This window comes from Antechinus flavipes, chromosome 3, assembly GCF_016432865.1.
Source record: "Antechinus flavipes isolate AdamAnt ecotype Samford, QLD, Australia chromosome 3, AdamAnt_v2, whole genome shotgun sequence".
Classification (NCBI taxonomy): Eukaryota; Metazoa; Chordata; class Mammalia; order Dasyuromorphia; family Dasyuridae; genus Antechinus; species Antechinus flavipes.
Genome location: NC_067400.1, coordinates 476,413,581 through 476,435,777, shown reverse-complemented (window position 1 = coordinate 476,435,777; position 22,197 = coordinate 476,413,581).

Sequence of the window (22,197 nt, the reverse complement as noted above, 5' to 3'; positions counted from 1 at the left end):
TGAGACTAGTGGCAGAGAGATCATTTAAAAGGCTATGACACACAATAAAGGGATGAAAGTCTATTGGTGAATTTGCACAGCCCACCCTCATTTAATCCAACTCAGGTGCCATCCTGGCATCATCTCTCTGATGTCATGGAACTCTTTGAGAAGGAAGGACAAATAATAATCTCTGTGGGTATAGATGAAAGTGGTCAATTGAGCAACAAGAAAAGCTCCTTCTTGCTACCTTTTCTTTCTTTCTTTCTTTCTTTCTTCCTCCTTTCTTCTCTCCTTTTCTTTCTTTCTTTCTTCCTCCTTCCCTCTCTCCTTTTCTTTCTTTCTCTCTTTCTTCCTCTTTCTTCTTTCTCTCTTTCTTCCTCTCTCTTCCTCTTTCTTTCTTTCTTTCTTTCTTCCTCTTTCTTTCTCTGTTCCTCTCTTTCTTTCTTCCTCTTTCTTTCTCTGTTCCTCTCTTTCTTTCTTTCTTTCTTTCTTTCTTTCTTTCTTTCTTTCTTTCTTTCTTTCTTTCTTTCTTTCTTTCTTCCTCTTTCTTCTTTCTCTCTTTCTTCCTCTCTCTTCCTCTTTCTTTCTTTCTTTCTTTTTCCTTCTTTGTTTCTTTCTTACTTTCTTTTTCTCTTTCTTTTTTCTTTCCTTTCTCTTTTCTGTCCACATAGGTTATCATATCCTTGCCTTCAAATGCTCTATACAAAGTATGTATTTTTGGACCAAAATTTCCCAAAATTTCTTGGGGTGTATTGGCTAGACTTTTTTCTTCAGGACCATGCCTTAAACCCAAATCACTCTGGCTCTCATTGATTGGTCATTATTTGGGTCCTGATTGACTCAGAGAGAATGTTAGAAAAAAATTGTTTCTGTTTTGGCCAGAAACCCTGAGGTTCTTCCTCTCCCAAATAGATTTTTTGTTTTTCCTTTGAGTAGGTAAAAGACTCATTCTTTGCTTCAATTCTTACTTATCTTCAATCACTGAATGGGTATTGCCTCAGTCAGACTGAGACCTGGGAAAGACCTTAAAAAAGGCCAAGGTCATCCATTTCATCCAGGGCCATTTCCAGTCATCCTGCTCTAAAACTGGCTCAGATGGGGAAAGCAAAGCAGTGATCTTGTTCAGCCCTCCCTCATTTAAATCCAATTCACTTGCATGTGATGGTATCACCTCCCTAATATTATGATCCTCTTCAAAAAAAGAAAAACAACAATATAGAGGTTTGAACTAGATAATGATGACAATAGGAGTAGAGAGGAAGGAATAAATGAAAGATAGATTATGGAGGGAATATTGGTAGGGACCAGGTCACATTAAATTATATGATTTCCCAAGGATATGAGAACAATACTCTGAACACAGAAGTTATTTAATTGGAATGAATTGTTGAGTGTCTTTGTGACAGTTTGGACACGGAGGATGAAATCAAGAGAGAAAAAAAGAGATTTAATTTTTCACCTTGTAAAGCTAACAGCCTTGGCAACTGGGAGAACAATGATGTCATTTCTAGAAATAGAGGAATCATATGATCAAAGGTATAAAATGGAACTAATCTTTAAAGTCACCCACTAATTTTAAAATTCAAGAAAGTAAGGCCCAGGGAAGTTGTGATGTTTCCAATGCTATTTAGTTAATGATTAATCAAGTCAGAATTTGAACTAGACTTTTATTTAAACATAATAAAATGATCTTTATGTCACATCACCATTTTTCTTTAATCTTTTAGGACTGGTTTGGCAGAAAGTTATTGAGCTAAATCTTGGACATATTGTGTTTGCTGGACCATCAAGGTATTCAGATAATATCTATCAGACAGTTGAAATAAAGGACTGAACCTATAGAGAAATAGTTAGGACTAGTATAAAAATTACAGATTCAGCTTCATAGAGATAATAATTTAAGTTGTGAGGATTTAGGAGATAGCCAAAGGAAAGGAAATAGAGAATCTAACAAATCTGATTTCCTACTATGAAATTGTGTTAAAAAGCTGGGTGGATCCAAGAAGTAACTAATGTGATATCCCTGAAATTGAACAAAACTTTTTTTTTTTTTCCTGCAAGACATAATCAGGGAAGTGTTAGATTAAGGTGCTTTTGATTATTCAATTGCTAAGTGAATGGAGCCAAATTCTCCCACTTCATTCTGGGGACTCAGTATCTCTTGGGGGAAATAAGAAATCACAAACTCAAATGCACTAGACCTGGGGTAGGAGATAGGTTGTATTTTTTTTAATGCTATGTACCAAGACAATTTTAAATGACTAAGTTTTCAGATATTTCCAAATACTACGGCATTCTTTTTCTATCCCAATTTCCTCATTATTTTAGCAATGCAAAAGTGAGATGTCTTTCCTACTCCAAAAGGAAGGATGAGTTGCCTAAATTGTATTATTAGAAGATTTTATTATTCTGAGGTCTGTTTCGCTTATCTGAAGAACAGTTTCTAAGAACTGGTTGGCCTGTTTTATAGATAAAAAGGGAAAATACTGAATTAGAAACCCTAAACTCCAAATTGGAAAGGAATAGTTTTATGTCCCCCTAAGATATATAGGTATATATATAATGTATGTATATGTTTATATAAATGTGTGTATGTTTATATATATATATACAGTAAATGGAATTTCCATTTTTTCTTTCTTTTCAGGTCACTATTCTAAGAAAGATTTGGGGCAATACTGAAGAATACACAGTGGTTTCTGTCTCTCGTGGTTCTGGGTAGATAAAGGGATGATTGCGCAGATAAACAAACAGGCAAACACAGTGTAACCACAGATACTTGTCTTTGATGCTTCTCTTCAAAAAATTTCCATTTGATACTCATTGCTTATTGGTTCCATTTATCTTTTGCTACTAGTCCCTAGCAAAGACAACTGACCTGCATTCTCACCTAGCACACAGATCAAATTGTTTTAGAGATTCAATAGTGCTCATTTCGCTATTTCTACTTTTCCCCTTCTTTTTATTGTATCTTCACATTTCTTGTTTCCCTGGGTAGGTGAATAGCAAAACAGCATGAAATATTCTGCTTTTAGTCCCATCTTGAATAATTAGTGATGGAACTGATAGTGTTACTGGTTTCTTAGCACCTGAAAGGTACATTTGATTTGGTCTTGTTGGCTTTCATTTTACAGTAGTGAAAATGAAAGCCAGAAGAGATGATATAATGACTCTGACCAAAGTGACCTTTCAAACATGAGTCATAACTCATATCCCATCCAGGAAAACAGTAAGAGGAGACAATCAATAAAACTCTCTTCTTATCATGTTCAACTTCAATCAGCCATGTTTCTTGTCTACTTTGGTGTATCATGAATCAAAGGACTTAATTTGAAGCTGTCATACACAAACAAGTGAATATGATTATAAACCAACTATTATAAAGTTGGAGTAAAACTCAGGTGTTTGAGTCTAGAAAAGAAAACAGAGGCAGGACAAGTCCAATAGTCTTCCTCATATTCATGAAGGGTTATTAAGTGGCATTTGAAGCCAGTAACTCAACATTTTCACACTCAACAAATCTGCCCACCCCCAAACTACCCCTTTCCTCCTCACTTCCATATTTTTATCATGGCACCCCCATCTTTCCAGACAGCCAATTCCAAAAGCTGGCACCCCCATCCTTCCAGACAGCCAATTCCAAAAGCTTGCAACCCCATCCTTCCAGACAGCCAATTCCAAAAGCTGTGAATTAGATGCTTCTTCACTGTCGCTCCTTCTTGGTATTGTACCCATGTATAGCCATGGGCTGGATACTCAGTGAGAAAGCATTTCAATTGGGACTTCTCACTCCTCATAGAACAAAGACCAATGTGAATGTTTCCCCATATTATGCAGCATACCCAGCCCGCCTTTTGTGTCCTGCTTTCTAGAGCCCCCAAGTTGAGGTGACAAAACATGTCATTGCTTTCTAGAGCCCCCACACCAGGGTGATTAAAACAGCTTGCTTTCTAGAGCCCCCACGTTGGTGGTAACAAAACATACCATTGCTTTCTAAAGCCCCCATGCCAGAGTGATTAAATATACCTTCCTAGTGAAGAAGTGATGAAGCAGGACTTCTGAGAATGGTGGGAAAATGGAATCTGTTTATCTCAAGGACTTTCCCCTTTATATAATGTAATAAAAACAACACTGCTCATGTGGGACCACATGAACAACTTGTTATTGTATGTAGTTTGCCATCTGCTATCACTCTGCTTCAATCTCAACACAGGTTGTTATGGTCCCTGACTTCTCGGGAAGGCAAAGAGCTCTTAGGGGAGATGGGCAGCTGAATCAGACTTTGTCAGCAGGTTCCCTCTGGTTTTATACCTCACCCAGAGTTCCCCCACTGACTGTGACCCTCTATGCCCATGCTCCTTATTTAATCAATTCCCAACTCTTGTTAATTTTATTCTGACAGCATTCTAGTATGTCTTGCATCTCCCAACAGTCTCCTACTTGGTCTTATATGACTCCAGACTCTTCTCACCCCAATAAACTCTCCATTGAAGTGCCAATTTCATAAGCGCACATCTGACCATGCAAATACCCTGCTCTAACTTTTCTTGGCTCCCTTTTGTCTCTATGATAAATTTAAATGCTCTTCGGCTTTTAAAGTCTTGCACTATCTTCCTCCAATTTATCTTTCTCTCTCAAGAGATTTCGCTTCATTCCTCTTACACAACCTCTATATTCTATTACTTTTCCTTGAGAATGCCATTGGTTTCCTATCTCTGACCCTTTGCATTAATTGTCCTACATGTCTGGAATGTTCTTTTTTCCAATTTTTTTGGAATTCTATTCCAAACCTGCTCAAAGGTTATCCTCCTCCATGAAGAATTTTTATTGATCTGAACATTTGTAAGTGTTCTTCCTCCATCAAAATTACTTTGCATTTACTTTGTATGAATTTTGTACATATATTATCTGTGGGCATGTTGTTTTCCATATGTGTAGCACCTCCTTCTGAACTCTTCTGAGGCAGCCAAATGGTGTAAGGAATATATCACTGGATCTGGAGTTAGGAAAACTTGCTTACTATCTATATGACCCTAAGTAGGTCACTTAATCTTTGTTCTCTTCAGTTTCCTCAACTGTAATATGGGAATAGTGATAGCTCCTACCTCTCAAGGTTGTTGTGAGAATCAATATATTTGTAAAAACACTTAACACAGTGTTTGGCATATAGTAGCTACTATATAAATACTTATTATCTTCCCTTCACTTCTCTGTAGGTATAGTATCTAGAGAGTGATACTTTTTACCTCAGGATTCTAGGAGTAACTGAAGATCTATCGGGAGATTACTAATGTGTGGTTCAGAAATGGTGAGGGATCACCATTTTAATAAAAAAAAAAAAAAGCTGGAGAGATCTCTAGAAGCAAAGCAAAGTTTATTATACATTCTTGTGAGAAGGGCATCCCACCCATCGAGCAGACAATCGAAGGGAGGAAGCCTCGGGGGGGGGGGGGGGGGGGGGGGGGGAGGGAGGGTCAACACTTTTAATACCTAACGTAAATACCACCTTGTGATGACCTGGTATTTAAAATCACCCAGAGTCAGGAATTCAGGTTAAGGGGAAAGTCTTCAATCTTTATTCTCAGTAGAGATGAAGAAGGATTGTGATAGCAATATGGGCAGCTGCAACAGGAAGCCAGCTAGCAGAGATGAAGGGGGATTACAAGTGAAAAAGGGATGAGAGGTGAAGGGCGGTCACAATAGCAATGAGCAGCTGTGTTGAGATGCCAGCCAGTAGTCTCTCTTTCCTCTTCCTCCTCCACCCACCAAAATTGTCATTTCCTATACAACACATCAGGACTTGCACAAAGAGTTTCTCCAAGCATATATTTTAATAGAGTATGGTCCAATTACTATTTAACCTCATGTGCTTGGGACCTCAGTGCATCAACTCAAGCCTCAGCCCATTACACCCCCTCCTACCACTGACCCTCATCCTTATTGGCTGAGGATCTTATATTCTAAATAGAGAACTATCCAAGAAATTGAACTTGACCAATAAGTACATAGTTGCCCATATTTGACTGAAATAGGGAGACGCTGATGTCATAGGAGGATAACAGGAAGGGGACTTAGGTATGCCCTTGACTCAATGCTTAACTCTGAAACTCTGAAATAGATGAAGTCTTACTCAATTTTCACAATTGTCTTGAAAGACCTCACCTCATCTCGTTCACTAATATTCATGAGCCATCATCCAAAGCGCCTTCCAATTTAAATTAAGCAATTATCTCCCCAATATCAATAGATCAATTAACAAAGGAGAAATTACTGATAAAGAATACAAAAATAGAAATTACACTGCACACACTCTGACCATGTAGACTTGGCTCTTAAAGTGGTTGGTACAAACCAAAGAATTTTCGCCAGGTAGGAAAATACTTCTTACTCCTGGGAATCCTTTTTGCCCTTCTCAGTCTCCATCAAGTGCACTTCTGAGTGTGGCACAGTTGAGGGGTAAACCAGTTTCTCCTTTGCTCAGTTGTCTTGATTATTGGATTGATTCAATACTGAACTAGGTCAAGCACAACACTTCTCAGGGCTTTGCTGACTCCTGGCTTTTCTCTACTATTCTTGCCCCTGGCTCTAACACTCTGTTAAGAGGTGAGATCTCAAATGACTTTAATGGATCTCTCAGTCTCATGGATCAATGAGGTGCATCAACTGCAGAATGTTCCTTCAGCTATGAAGAGGAAAGAATTAATTCAAAGAAATAGGAATGCCATAGATTCATGAGTATAAGATGGTCAGGTAAGAAACAGACAGGTCTATGCTTCCCCACCTTGAGAAATACAGCAATCCTCCCCATTTAAAAACTAACTAGGAAGGGAGTTATCATCATCCTCCCAAAATTATTTGTATATATTTTCGATTTAGTTCAGCAGCCAAAAAAAGACTTTTTGTAACCATGCAATAAAGTGGAAATAGACAGAGAATACCTTTCTGGGCACTGCACTGGGTAGAGGGGAGTGATGAGAAGGGCTCTCCCATTACCTATGCCCAGAAGTAGACTCATCATGCTTCCACATGGATTGGAACCAGGCAGGACATATTGGGCATGTTCTAAAGTCTATGCCTTCCCTGGCCAGTCCATTGCTTAGCAATGTAAATTCCTAGAAGGCAAGGGCTGCTTCAGTTTTTCATATTCATTTTTCTTCTCTGTATTATCAATGTGTAAGAAAGTAATGTCCCTAGCATGCAATAGGTAAAGAACTTCCTAATGAAAAGTACTGATAAGTCTTAGACTAGGTTATCAAAGAATTACATAGCACATCTTATCCTGGAGAGTCTCATTGTTCCCCCTACCTCTGGTCTATATCCCCTCCAAGCTACCCTCCATCCTTTTGGATTTTGCAGTCTTTGCTACTCCCTTAATATTTCTGTGATTTTCCATCCATCCTGAAGGCAAACTTTCTTTTATGTTGTCTTCTCCAGTTGAGTTCCTCAAGATCAGGGACTATTTGCCTTTTTCCTATTTATATCCTTAGCACTTAAGATAATATATGACATACAATAAGCACTTAATAAGTGCTTCATTCATTCATTCATCGACATGTAATGTTAGGTCATTAATATCAGAGGCTATTTCATTATTGTATCACCAGTTACTTGCCACATCTCTGGCACAGAACAGGTGCTTAAATGCTTTTTGGTTTGTTGATTGATTGACTTATTTTTAGGAGGAATTGCTGCCTTTTTAAGAGAATCTGGGGTCATAGTTTTGTTTCTAAATAGGGAATAGTAATAATAAATGACTTCTCGAGGTATATTCCAGCTTATTAATGGTATACAGATGTATCCAAAGAGACTTGGCAAATATAGATTACATCTATAGGCATAAATGGGAATTATGATATACATCACACACACACACACATTATATTTTCATAAATATACATGTGTCAGGGGATTGGTGTGAGAACTGTCTAATAAAAAGGAGTATAAAGTCAATGCTAAATATGCCATAAGAGTTATGAAGAAATGGATAATAATAGCCTGATGTGCTAATATATACACCAAGAGGTCAAGATACTTTTTTATATCTCAGAATCTCAGTGTTTGTAGAAGTGCTGGCAGTCTTTCTGCATTTCTGTGGTATTCAGAGCCTTTTTCCAGGGGTTATGGAGGAGAGATCCATCAGCTGAGGAGGGAAAAAGGAGAATCATGTCATCTTTTCCTTGCTAAAGGAAGTCATCATATATATCATTAAGGAATTTCAATCTTATCAGTGGCCTGGAGAAGCAGTATAGCATAGAGAAAAGAGACCTTGACCTACCAAAATCAATCAATCAGCAAGCATTTATTAAGTATCTACTGTGTAGCAGGCACTGTGCTAGAAACTAGGGATGTAAGTACAAATAATGAAGTAGTCCCTACTTACAAGGGAACCTGACCTTGAATCCAAACTCCGCAACTTAATTCCTCTATGATGGGCAAGTCCCTTAATGTCCCTGTGATTCAATTTATTCATCCATAAAATGAAGGGGTCAGGCTAGATAATTTCCAAGGTACTTTCCAGCTTTAGATATTCTAAATGCCATGTTGGCTCTTTATTCCATTTTTGCTGAAATGGAGGTTTGCCCCAAAATAAATATTTTTGAGGTTCCAGTTCAATTTCTAAACATAAGACTAAGTCCAAGCTCATTTCTTGGTCTATTTCATAAGAATTTCCACAGAAATAAACAACCATTGGCTTCTATTAAACAATGAAGCATTGTGGTATAATGGAAAGATAACTAACTTAAAATCAAGAAATCTGCATTTGTATCCCAGCTCTGTTACTTTTCAGTTATGTGATCACAGGCAAGTCATTCAGCTTTGAGAACCAATTTTTCCAATTAACATCTTCATATATAAAGTAAGGATAATGATACTTATACTACTCATCTCAAAGTATTATTATGAGCAGTACTTTTATATGCTTTAGTGATATGTAAATGTGAATATTATATTGAATACCACACTTGCAGATAGAAAACTAAAAACCAACAATGTCCTACCATTGTAGAATAATTGGAATAATCCATACTTTTAGGTCTTATTTAATTACATTTTCATAAGATTTTGTTTGTTTGTTTTTATATTAAGATATTTAGCTTTCTTTCATGATCATGTTTAAATGATAGTTTGATTTGATGATGGACCTCCAGAGATTGATCTCAGCTAAGTGGTACAATAAGTAGAATACTATGTCTGGAATGAGAAAGATGAGTTCAAATCTAGTCTTAGACACTTATTAATTATGTAACCCTTAATCACTTAACTTTTGTCTGCCTTGATTTCTTCAACTGTAAAATGGAGATGATAATAGCATCTATTTCACAAGATTGGTGTAAGGATGAAATGGAATGATAATTATAAAGTGCTAAGTGCCAGATACATAGAAACTTAATAAATTATTATTCCCTTCTCTCCTATGATGCACCTTCAAATCTACTCCTTTGGGCTGCAGGGAGCAGCCCAAATATGCTTTCTCATCCTTCATGACTCTTGTTCGTGTTTTATTGTTACAGGGGAGATGGTCAACAGTGTAGCAACACCTTTATCTAAAATTTTCAAAGTGTTCTATCTCTCAGTTATCCTTTGTTCTTGCTAAATAATTGGACATCCTCCTTTTCTAGTCATGTGTCTCTCTGATGAAATTTTTGATGCCATTCCATATAAACAACGTTGTTGCTAATTACGCTACCACCTCTTCATGCCCAGCTGGTGCTTTTCCCTTGTCCTTTGAGTCAATTTTTATGACATTCCGTAATGTGCAGCCATATCATATCAACAAAAGTATATTGATGTTAAAAAGATGGGCTTTTGTTCCAGAGACAAGGTTGTATTTATTAAAAGCATATGCAATTTCCAAAGAACAATCCATACTACTTTTTTTTTTTTCTTATTCAATTTAATGGCTGAATGATGATGTATGTGAATTTCTACAAGGATGTCTGAATTTACATCATTCTGCCTTTCACACTGGGATCATAGGTCCAGTCAACACTTCCTAAATCCAGCAATGAAAAGCAACAAGTACTTATTAAAGGCATTCTTTGTGTAGACATTATCCTAGGTGCTAGTGGGCATAGAGACAGGGGAAAAAATGGTACCTACTCTCAAAGGACTTACCATTTTATGAGACACAAGGTCACTAACAAATAATTAAGTTCACTCAGTAGAATCTCTAATTCATGAATTTCTTAGTTTTTTCTCTGCTTAGAAAGCTAGTAGTATGCATTCATACACACACACACACACACACACACACACACACACACATTCCTAAAACATATACCTAGCTAATGTCTCCTTTTGCTCTTAGTAGGCTGTCATCTATAAGTTGGACTACTTGCAAGTTAGGTAAGGAATTTCCAGTTGAATTTAAGACTTTTTCCTGATTCATGTCCCACTTCCAGTCACAATAATAATCATACCCACACCCACTTGTACACTCACAAGTATTCAATTTAGAGTAGTCAACCAGGGAACTGATTTTGTAGCAAACTTGCTAATGGACAAAATACATTAGTAGTTCAGCAGTTTTTATTAACCCAGATGTTTCAGCATTCTAGACCAAGTACTAGTGGCAGGGATCATAGGCAAGAATAATTCCTTGCAGAAAGGGGATTTATAAGAGGATTGGACTTTACTGTCCCAGATACTTACACCTCTTTGAGCTGGTGAGGCAGAATTTGGAATGTAATTTGGCATTCTTAGGCAAGATTGTCCTTTGTAGTGTGTGTGTCTATGTAGATTTATGAGTCTATAATATATAGGTATGTAGAATGTCTGCATTAACATATGCCTCCAACATAGGCAATATGCATTTGCCTAAATATATTTGCACATGTCTGTGTTAAGTCATAAGTCTGAAGTTACAGAATCCAGGCACAAATAAAAACAACAGCAATCCAATACTTATGCCTTGAATCTAGATGAAATCACAGATTCTAAGAATTGGAAGGGATTTTAGAAGCTATCTAATCCTGCTTATATTTGAACAAAAATTCTTTCTATAGCATAAATGAACAAAAGCATGAATGAATAAAAATACATTTGTCAAATGTTTACTACTATGTGCTAGCCACTAGCCACTAGAGATGCGAATGAGATTTTTAAAAAATTAGTTGTGGCCTAAAAGAATCATGCATTCTTGTAGGGAAAGATAACACATAAAAAGGAAGATAGGAAGACTGGTGAGGAGGTTAAATATACAGTGTCATAGTTTGGAAATGACCAGAAAACAAGAATAGTGGCTCAATTCTGGACAATAGAAGGATAGAACCAAGAGTCCCAAGGCAAAAAAAGGCCATCATGAGGAAGATGGCCAAAATATAAGAGGCATAGTTTGAAAATGGTCAGCAAATGGTATGGTGGTCTAGTTCTGAGCAAGATGACAAATGCTCATATAGTCTTTGCTTAATTCCTTATACAAATGGAGGGACTAAGCACCCCCAATATAGTCCATTTTTTACTATCTCTAATTCTTGAGGTGTATGGTGTAAGGAGAACTAGCTCCTCTGGCATGAGGATTTGTTCTTTTCCAGGCTGCTCATCCTCTTTTGGTGTCTACCTGGCACCCAACACTAACTGATGCCTCCAAGAAGTTATAGTATGTGCCCCAGCCATACTCAATAAACTGTTTGAGCACATGGGCTAAACCAAATTGAGGGTAACTTACCACCAGCCTCAGTCTCATCTATGAGTTAGGGAAGTATCTAATCCAAGCATATGAAGATGTAGCACTTAGAGTTTGAACTCTATTTTAATTTTAATTTTAATTTAATTTTAAACATTGAAGACCCCAAAGTTAATCAGTGCATCTCGGGCCAAAGCCAGACATCAGGTCTTGTGTCTTGTCACTAGGCTTTGATGATCTAGAAGACAGAATGAGGAGGACTCATTTATGCATCTTTGCCTCATTTAAACCTAATTTACACACAAGCCAAACATCATCCTGTAATGTCATTGGTCCTCTTGAAAAGTAAGGACAAACAATATCACTAATTGTTAGGAAGTTTTTCCTTTCATATAGCTGAGATTTTCCTCTTCACAATTTCCACTTCTCTCTGGGGCCAAGCAGGACAAGTTGAACCCCTCTCATAAATGACAGCCCTTCAAATATTTGAAGACAGTTATCACTTCACCACAAAGTCTTCTTTTTTCCAGACTAAACATGCATACTTGCTGCAATTGATCTTTATAAAGCATGAACTTAAACGCCTTCACCTTCCTGGTTGACTTACTCTGAACCCTGAATAATTGGCATCAGCCAAATGGGATTTACCTGCATGAGAATATTACTAACATCATTCTCTCCTTTGCATTTAATTTTGATTTAGTCTTCATACATTCATTTAATAAATATTCATGGAGCATCTACTATGTGCAAAACACTCTAATAATTTACATTTGTATAGAATTTTAATAGTAACTGGCATTTCTATAGTGCTTTACAAAGCACTTTCCTCAAAACAACCAACCCTGTGAATTTTGCAAAAATTATCTCCATTTATAGTGGAGGAAACAGATTCAGAAAGACTTGATGACTTGTCCAAGGTCACCTATTGAATGTCAAAATCATAATTGAAAACCTGTTCTTCTGACTTCTGATTTCCACATGTGAGCTCTTCTCTGTACCCAACATGGTTTATGACTTACAAATGTTTTCATGCTCATTATCTCATTTGAATCTTAAAAAAAAAAAAAAATCCTGAAGGGGAGGCAAGAAAGTTACTACCTTCCTGGTTTTACATAGGACAAAGGGAAGCTTGCAGAGGTTAAATGACATGAGCGACAATTATGATTTGAACCCTGATCTTATGCTCTTTTCACAGTATTATTCCTCAGAAGCGTGCTCTTTTCAATCTGTGAAAAAAAGTATCACTCCACTGAATAAATTTCAACCTCTCTATATCTAAGTTGGCAGTACTTATTAGTTAAAAAGACCAAAATTCATCACTTCATGGCTGACCTTCTGGGGAAAAGCATCACTGAGCTTAACTAGGCTGTTGCTTGGACAAAACATTGTCCCTAAGTCCAAATCTCATTTGGTGGGATCTGTTAAAGCTTTTATTCTGTTGGCACCCTTTAATTACATCCCATTTCTCAAGTATAATTACGGGATAGGAGAATAGCAGAGGCTCAGAAATTAAGGGATTGACCTGGGATTGATTTGCAGTGCACTTAACAGTTTTCAAAAAAGATTTTCATAACTAATTTAATTCCCAAAACCATAAGGGAGGGTTTCCTGGGATTCTGGTTCTTCAGCTCACTGGGAATTGGAGAACAGAGGAAAGCCATGATCTGGCAAAGAGGAGCAGATTCAGCAACAAAACTATAAAGTTCCAAATAAAGCTTCTACTCAGAAGCCACAGTTTGAGTGTGGCTATTTATTATTGAAGTTAATAATATAATTGCCCAGAATTTCACAATAAAGCAACTTTGTGACCATTCTAACTTTAGGGAAACTGAGGAAATTACTTGAATATATATAAACAAGCCTGTATGAACAGACACAATCTCAGATGGGGACCAAGCAAAACCAATAAGGGTGATTTGGAAATGAAGAAGACTTGAGAGTCAATTTCAGTTTTTCAGGTGGAATAGAAATTTTTTTTGCAATTAAACAGTCTCCAGAAATATTTTATGAATTTGTCCTACATTATCATTTTGTTTTTAGGCAAATATAAGACAAATGTGTGGCCATTGTGTCATTGTAGATAATGGAGAAAATATTACAAGGCATTTTGGATAATATTTTCCAGAGATTCTGAGCCTTGAAAGCCAAGAATATCTTTAAGTCTTATTAAAGGGAATGCTTTAGAGAGACTGAAGCAAAAGTTGAAGGTGGCCAAGAGCTAAAAGACAGACATTGAAATGTAAAGGTGAAGGCTTTCAGATGCAAAATAGAATTCTCAACTCTATTAAAAAAAAAAAAAAGTCTGAGGTTTGAAGAGTTCAATTGCATATGAAGAGGTCAATGAGACAATGAACTTTCCTCCAGAACATTGATTGCTTTCATACATATCTTTATCCTTAGTCACTCATTTATAAAAGATCCCCAAGGGATAATGAGAGGAAATTGACTGAATTAGAACTGATCATCCTAAAGTTAGGTGGTGCACCACATTAAAGAGTTTTTTGAGCCAGAGTACTTAAGATCCTATCTGTCTCTCTATCTATCTATGTATATTGATGCAACTTCTTTCTCACGTTCCAATAGCTATAGAGGGATGCCAACTCAATTCAACAACTACTCACCTAATGTTCTGGAGAAATTGTTGCTGGGAACTAGGGACAGTGTTACAAATAAAGCAGTATCTGCTTTCAAAAAGAGTACACTCTATTATACATTTGTGGGTAAAATGGAAGAGGTGAAAGAGGGAGTAGAAAAACAAAATATATACAGATAATTAAAAACAAAATTATACAAAGTAAATGCAAAGCAATTTGGGAGGCAGGGAGTGCTAGCAACTAGTAGTGAGGGGATGGGGAAATTCCTGTAAAAGTGGACTTGAACTGAGATTTGAAGAGAGCCATAGTGGAAGACAGAATTTTTGAGGATTTGTTAAAAGATTAAGAGGTCAGAGTCAGAATTCTGTGCTTGGAGAATTCCATTTCCCAGATATTTCACATTACTTCATATTATAGATTCTATTTTCTAACCAAACTGGCTGGAAAGTAATGTGACATAAATCTGAAAAATAGTTTAAAAGTTATATGTCAAATAGAGTCACTGTAATTTGGACTAGAGAGCTACAAACATCTTTATTGATTTCATTTGTTTGAGTGTTTATTTATCTATGCATTCATTGTTTGTTTGCTAATTCATTTATTCATTCATCTGTTTGTGTATTCATTCATTCATTTATTTATTTTACTGGGGGAGTGGAGGTAGGGCAAGATCCAACCAAGCTTCTGGACTATTAACTTGATGGCCATCTAAAAGAGAAATTGGAGAAGGGAGAAAGTAAAGGTCATTTAAGAGGTTGCTGCTGCAGTACAAAATATTAGTGATGAGGATCTCTGAATTAAAATGGTGAGAAAAGGAGAGATGTGAAAGGTACTATGGAAGTAGAATCAAATAGGCTTGGCAACTGATTAGATACGAATTGTTTTAACTCTTCAACTGATAGCCCAATTACACCCCACCCTATAATTAGGTCTTAAATGTATTCCTTTATTGAGCTTCCCTATGAGTCAGAGTCCACTCCAAGTCAGTAGAGGAGCACTTCACATTAATGAAATCTTTCATGATTCAGTATACTAAGTTCTACAGATAATAAAATGAATTTTAGAAAAGTCACCAACATTCTAGAACCTTCTCAGCAGGCTAGAGATCCTGTCCTTGTGATCACAGTGGTTCACCGAGAGATATTGCCACAGGCTGTTAGTGGAGCCACCAATAGCAGTAACCCTCAGTCCTTACTCCATTGTGGACACAAATATATGCCCTCACCTTTAAAGAGACAGAAATTTGAAAATGTTCTTTCTAAGAAGGGAAAGGGATCTGTATGTACAAGAATGTTTGTGGCAGCCCTCTTTGTAGTGGCCAGAAACTGGAGACTGAATAGATACCCATCAATTGGAGAATGGCTGAATAAATTGTGGTGTATGAATATTATGGAATATTATTGTTTGGTAAGAAATGACCAATAGGATGTTTTCAGAAAGGCCTGGAGAGACTTACACGAACTGATGCTGAGTGAAATGAGCAGAACCATGAGGTCATTATATATTTCAACAACAATACTATATGATGATCAATTCTGATGGACCTGGTCATCTTCAGCAATGAGATGAATCAAATCAGTTCCAATGGAGCAGTAATGAACTGAACCAGCTACACCCAGTGAAAGAACTCTGGGAGATGACTAAGAACCATTACATTGAATTCCCAATCCCTATATTTTTACCCACCTGCGTTTTTGATTTCCTTCACAGGCTAATTGTACAATATTTGAGAGTCCAGTTCTTTTTATACAGCAAAATAACGGTTTGAACATGTATATTTATTTTGTATTTAATTTATACTTTAATATATTTAACATGTATTGGTCATCCTGCCATCTAGGGGAGGGGATGGAGGGAAGGAGGGGGAAAATTGGAACAAAGGGTTTGGCAATTGCAATGCTGTAAAATTACCCATGCATATAACTTGTAAATAAAAAGCTATTAAAATTTTTAAAAGAAAGGAAGAAAATGTTCTTTCTCCCTTTCTCGCCAAGGAGGAAAGATGGAGAACTAAAAACACTCTAGTACATTTAGGACAAAATCAGATAGTCACTTCTTTAAGCAGCTAGGTAAATAATAGAAAGAGGACTGGACCTAGAATTAGGATAATCTGAGTTCAAATCCAGCCTCAGATGCTTGCCAATTTTGTGACCTTAGGCAAGTTTTAAAATATCTCTTTGCCTCATTTCCTCATCTGTAAATGTGAAATAATAATAACACCTATTACAGGTGAAAGAAAATTTGGGTTCTACTGGGTTGTAGCTGTTGTCAGAAGGGGAAGTTATTCTCAGCAACCTGACTACTACTCATTTGTGAGGATCAAATGAAACAATATTTGTAAAGTGTGTAGTATACAGTAGGATCTATAGTTATTATTATCATTATAATCTATGTAGTGATGCTATCTTGTTCCTACATGATCCCCAAATTCTGCCATATTAATGGGAACTTCGTCTTCTGTCTGACAATATTTATAAATGAGTAGAAGTCAGGTAGTCAACTCCTTGAACTAAACTTATCTTGAAGTTTCTTTTTACTTTTGCTTTTCCCCATGATCCTACTAATAGTGAGGATTATGAGCTTTGAACTTCCTGCCACAATGGAAACACTGGTTGTTTCAAGCCATATCCCAAGCCAGTCATGTTAGTCAAAGAAGTCCCTTCATGTGGAAGAACAGAAAACTCAAGATTAGAATTTAAATATCTTCACACTAAAACAAACTTTCTAAGTCCATTCAATTGTATTATCTATAGGATTTAGTTCATTATGCAGATCATGAACGATTTCATTAGAGTGTATTTTCTAATTTTTAAGATATGAAAACTGGAGCCAATCAACAAGGAGACTGTAAAATTTCCTTAGCGAGAACCAAAAATCTTGGGTTCAGTTTCTAGGTGAACAGTAAGAACATTCCATTTATTAACTGTATTAGTATGGATAAACCACTTAAGTGATGTTTAGTTTTCTCATCTGTAAAATGGAGATAATAATACTTTCATTATATAGCTCATGTAAAAAAGTATTTTATAAATCACAAAGGTATATTGATATGATATAGATATATAGATATGCATATAGACATTGTGTGTGTGTGTGTGTGTGTGTGTGTTTGTGAAGTAAATGAACCATAATGGAGGGCTGAATTTGGAATCAGGAAGACCTGTGTTTATAACTTAATTCTTCCATTTAAATGTTGCAATATCATAATCGAATTCCTCTCTTTCTTTGAGTCTTAGGAAATCTAAGAAAGAAAGAAAGGAGGGAGGGAGGGAGGAAGGAGAAAGGAAGGAAGGAAAGAAAGAAAGAAGGAAGGAAGGAAGGAAGGAAGGAAAGAAGAAAAGAAGAAAGGAAGGAAGGAAGGAAGGAAGATAGAAGATAGAAGACAAATAAATGGATAGATAGAGTTAAAGAGGACACAATTAATTAAAACCAAAATTAGCCTTAAGGATATTAGGTTGAGTCTAATGAAAATCAGGTAATGTCCTAATAAGAAGTTGGGTTTTTTTTCCCCTATTTTCTTATGGTTTTTCTCTATGTTTTAATAGCTATTAATTGCGTGGAAGAATTGAAAGATGGTTTGGATCTCACACTTATGTTTTTGTTGGAGCCAAGGGAGAAAATGCTCATTTGGGTCAAGAGTATGAGACCGATATGGGGAATAACAAGTGTCCATGATTATATAATCCCTTCAGTTAGTCAATAAGTATTTATTAAACACCAACCATATAGCAGGAATTATGCTAAGTGCTAGAATATGAGAAAGATTTATTTTGGGTGGGATATTCCTCCAAAACACAACATTCCTACTTTAAGGCTCATTTATGTAGAGATTGATTTTTTTTTTCTTTTCCCACCCAAATCATTACATTCATCACTAAAAGGATAGAGATGCTATAGTGATTAGAGAGGATCCTAGGAGGGACAGAGAAGTGCCTGGTACAACAGTAGCAGCTATGGTTGAAAGAAATCTTTCTGATCTGATTTTACACTGCATACATCTGTCTTTTTATATTCCTGTCTTCAGCTTCCAAGTCACATTTTTCTGTCTTTGCTCATCTGGCTCTGCTCCAAGTTCTCATTTCAACCTTTCCCAATCCCACTTACCCTTTTCTTTTTCTAGAAAAGCTTTCCATTCATGTCCAATGAGCCCTGTGATCCCAGAGATTAGGATCCTACTTTCACTTTGTTTTAAATGACTCCTCTAACCCCTTTCTGACTCTGGTCCTATATTCCTCCCAACCCTGTTCTCAAGGCTTTCCATCTCTATAGGTCTATTGAGCTGTTAGTGAGTTCAGCAAATGCCAAAGTCCATGGTTTGGAGAAGACAGAATTTTATACCCAAGACTGACCTTAACTTTAGGTAAAATAAAAAGAATTAATATTTATATAAGATTTACTATGCATGTACTTTGTAATTATTATCTTATTTGATCCTCACAACATCTCTGGGAGGTATATACTGTTATTATTATGAGCAAACCAAGGTAAACAGAGGTAAAGCAACTTGCTCAGAATCAGAGTTACAAAGTATCTGAAGCCAGTTTTTAATTTAGGTCTTCCTAAATCCAAGCCAATCACTAAGCAGAAGCCTAAGGTGTATAAATGGAAGACAAATACTTTCATGGCTAAGGTATTAGATTTATTTTGTGTTTTGTTTCTATTGGGCAGAATTAAGAAAAATGGATAGAAGATACTGATAAATGAATTATGGAGTAATATAAGGCAACCTTTTAATAACTAAAGCTATCCAAATGTGGCATTAGCTACCTTGTAATTATTATTTTTAAAACTCTTAATATAAATTTTAATAAGTCCATAGAAGATATCAACAGTATTAGGAAAGAGTCATAAAAAGAAAAAAAATCATTTATATTAAAATATGAATTTTCATAATGCTTTGTAGCAGGAATTAATGTATCAGATTAACCCACTGGAACTAATTGCCCCTCAGCAGAGTCCTGAGGAGATGGGACTCCAAACAGTAGGGACAGAACAGGGAGCTTAAGGTATACAATATGGGGACCTCAGATTCTTCATGATAAGAAGAGACATGAATATTCTGATTGCCTTGGTATCAGTGATAATGGCAGTGGTGGTAGTGAAAGAAGAGGACAAGATAGTGAGAGAGGGCCCTTAAAAGAGCTCTGAAGATGGGAAAAGGGTCTTAGGGACATGACTTTCACCTACTTCAAAATCTGGCCTCAAGTAGCCCTCATGGACCATGAGAATATATCTATGATAAATGGACCTTCAGATAATATAAATTTAGAGATGAAAGGAATGGCACAGGTCATCTAGTCTAGTAGTTTCACACTCATTTTCTTTTTCTTTCTTTCTTTCTTTCTTTTTTTCTTTCTTTCTTTCTTTTTTTCTTTCTTTCTTTCTTCCTTCCTTCTTCCTTCCTTCCTTCCTTCCTTCCTTCCTTCCTCCTTCCTTCCTTCCTTCCTTCCTTCCTTCCTTCCTTCCTTCCTTTCTTTCTTTCTTTCTTTCTTTCTTTCTTTCTTTCTTTCTTTCTTTCTTTCTTTCTTCCTTTCTTTCTTTTTGGTGAAGCAATTAAGTTGTGACTTACCCAAGGTGTCTGAGGCTGGATTTGAATTCAGGTCCCTCTGATCCCAGACCTGATGCTTTATCTATTGTGTCACTGCCCTAGTGTCACAATCAAATGGAACCAAACCCTGGAATCTCCAAGTAGTTAGAAAACCACAAATTAGCACTATGTTGCTTTGTACTGTATTTGAAAGGGTTTGTCTTTTTTTTTTCTCAAGTTCATTTTACAGATGAGGAAACTGAGGCAAACAGCTTGTCCAGGACCACACAGTTCATAAGTGTCTGAGGCCAGATTTGAACTCATGAAGATGAGTTCTAGGCTGGTGCTCTCTCCACTGCACCACCTTACTACCCACCAAAAGAACACTTAAAAGGGACAAAAATCACTTGCAATACTTGAAGTATGGTCCTGGGAAAGAGGAATTGGAATGGCCCCAAAGGGCAGAACCAAAATTAATGGTTAAAAATTACAATAAGGAAGTTTTAGAATCCACTTGGGCACAAAAGTCCTCACAAGTAGAACTGCCCAACAGTAGGTCACTCATTCATTTGGAAACGTGAGTTCCCCATCACTAAAGGACTTTCAAGTAAAGGTTGAATGACCACATTTCAGACATCTGGCAAATGTGTTTCAATTAGATGATTTCTGAGGTCCCTTCCAATCTTGGCATCTGGAATTCTTAAAGTGAAGATCTGACCATGTCATTTTCCTGTGTAAGAAACAGGAGTGACCCCCCTTACCGCCTTTAGGATAAAATACAAACTCTTCTGTAATTTAAAACCTTTTATGATCTAATTCCAATCTATCTTTCCAGGCAGATCTCCTATTATCAACCCTTACACCATCTACTTTCCAGACAAACTGGCCTACATGCTCTTCCTTGTATCTCTTTCCTCCAAGTCTTGGCATAGTTTATCCCTCAATGCTGAGAATGTTCCTTCACTTCACTTTTATGTTGTAGAATACCCAGCCTCCTAGAGAAATAACTCAGATGCCACCTCTTCTAAGAAGTCCTTCCTAATCTCCCAAATTTTTAGTGTTCTCCCCTCCACCCTCATAAAAATTAAATTTTGTTTCCTTTGTATACATTTTGCATTTCCATATCTCTATACATATTGTATTAAATAGTACTATATAAGCTACTTGAGGGCAAGAACTTTCATCTTTATTTCTATACTCTCAGCATATAAAACAGTATGGAACATATAACAGTCATTCAATAAATACATTTTGAATTGAATTCTATAATTATCTTGATTTGTCACCATAGTGCTACCCTGGACAAATATGCTGTCCTTAGCATAGCTCTGTAGCTCTTGTTATAATTCTCTGCTTTTAGACATTCAAGGGCAAAAGAATTAGAGGGAATTTTTATTCTTCAACTAAAGGAACAATTTGTCATTTTCCCTAATGATTCTTTTCAGTGATAATTCAAGTCCCTGAACTTTATTAGTTATCTACGAAGTACATCATAGTGGGCACTGGAAATATAATTTGAAAAATGAAAAGTGATTCCTGTCTTCAGGGATCTTATGTTTGACTGGTTAACAACCATATAGAAAGATTAAGTAAACATAAGATATTTTGAGGAGGGAAAATTACTAGTTGAACAACTGCAAATTAGGATTATGATAGAAAGTAGCTATTGGATTGAGGGTTGAAGGAGGCTAGGGATTCTAATGGCAGTTCTAATCTAATTGATTTTGAGGTAGCACATTAAAGTTTATAAAATCACTTGTTTGTGCATCACAACAACCCTGTGAGATAGGAACTATAGTTATTTTTATCTTCATTTAACACAAGAGTAAACTGAGGCTCAGAAAAGTTAAACTACTTGCCCATGGTTAACCAGGCATAAGTATTTAAACACAGATTTTCCCAAGTCTAACATTCTAGGAGGGAAGGAATTCCAGGCATGAGTGATAACCCTGTGCAAAGTCACAGAATAGGAAATGGAATATATAATTTAGAGAACAATGTGTAGGTAAGGCAGTTTTGTATATGAACTGTTATTGTAGATTCAGTCCCCCAAATCTAACCTCCCAGAATAATCTCTCCCAGACTTTCTAACACTTAACAGTAATGTAAGAGTAATAACTTTGCGAAGTGAGAACTATTAGCTTGGAGAATAGCCACGGTTCATAGTTTCCATTTTAACTTGCCCAAAGTTTGATTCTTTTTCATGTCCTTGTGGGCCTATATTAATTTATATGGCTGAAGCATTTGGCCATTATAGTTTCAAAGAGATGATGCCAGGTAAATTGCATAGCACATTTTGTATAGCCTGTTGCTTTCATTGTAAGGAAATACTTGTATGAGAAACTGAGCCTCAGAGGGATGGAACAGTTTGGTTAAGGTCACCCAGCAAGATACTTGTCACAATGGAGCCGGAAAATCAACTCAGGCCTCCAGACTCCTGGTCTAGAGCTTTCACCACTGGGTTA